Raw genomic sequence first — 4,126 nt, 5'->3', positions numbered from 1 at the left:
CTCTGTGTTGCCCTGCGACACAATGTCGATCTGTCCAGGTTGTACCCCGCCCCTCGCCTGTTGAACGCTGGAGATAGGCACCAGCACCCCTTGTGTCCCCCATGAGGGATAAACGAGTCAGAAAATGGATGGATGGATGTTTAAATCCTTGAAAATTCTTCATACAGCTTTTTAACAATTAATATGGAGATATGCAGCCTTTTGTCTGTATGAATAATGTAAAAAATGTTTTTGGAGGAGCTAAAGGAGCATCAGAACAAAGGGCGCAGTTAATGTCAATGTTATCTTGAATATTTTTAGAAAAATTCTTACTGGATAAAATTTGTGCAGAATTATGAAATATATCTCAACACATAAAATATTTGTGTGGTAACATCCAGTCCATAACCAAGGGACAGCCTTAACAAACGGGTTCCAGTCAGTGATCACATCACACTGTCACAATTTCTTTCGGAATTTTTTTTTTTTAATATAACTTTGTTATGTCTCCTATAGGATGAAGAATAATGAATCTTTCCTCACTAGATAGCAACTGTAGTAATTAAAGTAGCATCAGTTTGACATAAGTCTTCTTGAAGTAAAAACAGAGAACAAATAGAAATATTTTTTTAGCAACAGAGTAGATTCAGTGGAGATAAAAAGTTTGAAATAAATGAAAAAGTATTATAACCCATATATTATCCATCTGGGTTTATTATATGGCTTACCAAAAATATTTTTAATAAAACCTCTGCAGGAGCAAAATAATTTTCTTCTATATTCTATCCCTGTTTTGTCAGATGCATCATCTCTGGAGGGAGAAGATGTGTGTTTAAATTACCTTCTGTGCTTGAAGGGCCTGCTTGTGAAAATTGGACAATTTTACTGAAATTTTACCGATTTTACAGATGCACATTGAGAGCTTTCTAGTTCTCAAGTTGGAAAACTGGGATGATTGTAATTTTTCTGGTCCTACTGCCATTAGCAATTCAAGCTGATAATGACATCATTTTCTGCATTCAGATATAAATAGATATTTCACAGACGTATGTGTGGTTCTGGTTTAATGGGAAACAAGCCATCAGAAGTGCTAATAAATTATGTATAATAGCAACTTTCAAAACTGTCTATATGAATGGCTGCCATAATGACATTTCAAACAGGAACTTGGGAAATCTGACTTCAGTGTACATAGAAAATGCAACATACTTGAGAGTCAGAAAAAAAAATCAGGGGGATTTCCTAATTATTGTGGCGCCATCTATGAATAGCAACACCAGTTGATACCTATGTATTCTTCCCCCATTTTATCCATTCAAAACACTATAGGAACTTATTCCCATAGAGGTATAATTGTACTTTTAATGAGATATAAACTGTCAGAATTAGCAATAAGTAGTTCCTAAACATTCATTGTGTTTTAGATGTGTAGCAGCCACATTGGATGTTGACCTGGCTGCAGGGAGTCCTCCAACAATCCAAGTCAGAATTCAGGCCATGTGTGTCTTGGCTTTACTGTAGTATAAAATGACAAAAGTCCTAATAACCAGTTTATATTTGGAACTTTCAAGACATATTGGATACTTAACTTCAGAACGAACCATGAGTAATGTGCTGAATAATCAGGCTAACATCAATAAGCCATACCAGCTAATTGCAATCAGCAGGCACTCAGTCACTACGGATTGTGTCCACAGAAAGATGTCATGCAGTAAGCCTACCATGCATGTCACTGCTTAATGATACATTAAACCATCAGAGGTGCAACAAACTGGTTGATTTTTACCAGTTTCATCATGCACAGGAGCAACAATAGATTTAGACGTCCAGGTTGGATAGGAAGCTCCAGTTTTCCAAGTGGGGTGCTCTCACTGAATTTGGAAATTCTGATTTCTGAGCACAAGTGGAAACACATTATCAATTTGCAAAGGGATAATTTTTGGGTTGTATCTATAATTCCTTCAAATTTTGAAGGAATTCCAAAGCAACAGGAAAGAAAACAAATGAAAACCAAAAGCAACAGGAAAAGCTCAGGTATGTTCTCAAATTAACTGAAAAAAAGGGGGAAATAACAACAGAAAAAAATGCAAAGATCAATAAGGAATATGATGGGCAAGTCCATTTCCAAAGTTTAAGAATGAATGGGCAGACTGTGATTTGTCTCTTCAGTTTCATAAATGTACGAAGGTCGATTTGCTACATGAACATCCCTCCAGTTTTGTCAAGGTTCATTAAAGTTGGAAAAATTGCCACTTCTAGAATCAATAATTACCTACACAAATCTTTGCAAAATTAAAAGCCCTATCTTAATTTTTTGTTGGTAATTTAGACAATTAGTACAATCTTTAAATCTGGAGTTGTGTTGACAACTGTTTCAATGTTTAGACCTAGACTGTACACAATTGTGTGGGCAATGACGTTTTCTTTGGATGACCGACTGTACTTCCAGAATTAATTTCCCAACATCCATTTTTATTTTAATCAATAAAATCTTTTAGGGCTCATAAATCCCAGTTCGTCACCTTCCTAAAATGATGGCCTAAATCATTTTTTGCCAAAAATTATTACAGTTTTTTTTAAGTAATTTAATCTGGATGCTGGCCATCTCTTGTGAAATTGTCTAAATCCTCAGTTTAGAAGATAATAAAAAAATCTTCCCCTGTTATACAATGGCCTATGCCAAGAGTGTGAATTAGGTCGTATTTTTTTTGTGTTCTACGAAAAAAACCTGAAAAAACAATGACTTTGCGCGCCATTGTTTTAGGAAGGTGGCAATTTTCTCCAGCAAATTTCTTGCAATATGCTCTAAAAAATGTATTCCTGTTTCAATGCATTTGTCAGCGGGTATAGACAATGGATGGATGGAGGCTTCTGACCTCCACCTGTCAGTAAAAAACACTATGGTGGCCAAGCCAACATTAAATCTGCTCCCACTCTGCTTTGCTACAATTTCAAGGTCACATTATGGCTGAACGTAAAGAAATTTGCCCACTTTTTCTGAATTGTAGCCTCATATAAATAATCAGGATGGTGCGGGTATTTGTGTCAGAAACTCAGATTGCAGGTAGATTATGTGATTATTCTTTTCTTAAATGACCAGAAAACAAATGCACAAAGGACATAACGTCCCATTTATTACATAGTCATTTATTCCTTTAGGTTTTACAATGCCATTATTGTTCACAAATTACCTTTGTGTTACATCTTTTATTTCAACTAAAAGAAATAAGAAATAAGTTGCTTTTTGATGCTGATGTGCTAAAAATATTTAGTATTTCCTGCACCTATTTGTAAGGGTTCTTATAAAAATACAACTTCATTCTTATAATATTATGACTTTATACTTTCCACAAAAAGGACCCCCTTTTGTTCTAGTTCAAAACTAGCATTGTGGGATCAGTCAAATGTTAATTAGAATGTTCTTTAATCGTGCAAAAAGTAGTACTGCTGGTATATTACTGCCTTTACTGGTACTTGGATTAAACGCTGATATCAACTAACTGCGATGTAGAGCTCATATGAACCAACAGATAAAAATACCAGTTATTCAGGAATTTTTCATGATTACTTCAGACTGCTCAAAGGAGAAGTGCAGAACTTCCAGTACCAACTGAAACAGACAAATTGTGCCTGTAACAAGCGCTTGTTGCTGTGTTTGCTGTATTCCATTAATCTCTGAAATCAAAACTTGCTTGGCTATTTAATTGTTAAGGGCTCTTCTACACACTTCTAAGGCCTATTTTTTTTTACATGCATTAAAATATTAAATTGCTTTGTGTCCTCAGTCTACAATCATCCAAACCAGCGAAGACACCAATGTCAGATTAAGTTCATACATTGGCAGAGAGAATTTCGGCGCAAACCACAGACTAATCTCTGCTGTTTAACAGGCAAATACATTTTCCTTATTCAAAACTATGCTTTCCAACTGATGGGAGTTGGTTGTCTAAGTTAGAACAAAGGCATGATTGACCGAGCATATAGATCGATTGATAGGCCACGGTTGTGGACATAAATAATTATTTTTTATCTAATATGTCACAGTGCTTGTGTGGTTACAAAACTATTTGAATCCAGTGCAAAACTATCCGTGTGAACGCCGCAGATTTTAATCAGGCAAAGCGGAAGTCTCCCGTTTCCTGTCTGT

Source organism: Fundulus heteroclitus, chromosome 18, assembly GCF_011125445.2.
Source record: "Fundulus heteroclitus isolate FHET01 chromosome 18, MU-UCD_Fhet_4.1, whole genome shotgun sequence".
Classification (NCBI taxonomy): domain Eukaryota; kingdom Metazoa; phylum Chordata; class Actinopteri; order Cyprinodontiformes; family Fundulidae; genus Fundulus; species Fundulus heteroclitus.
Note: the sequence above shows the minus strand (reverse complement) of the source record.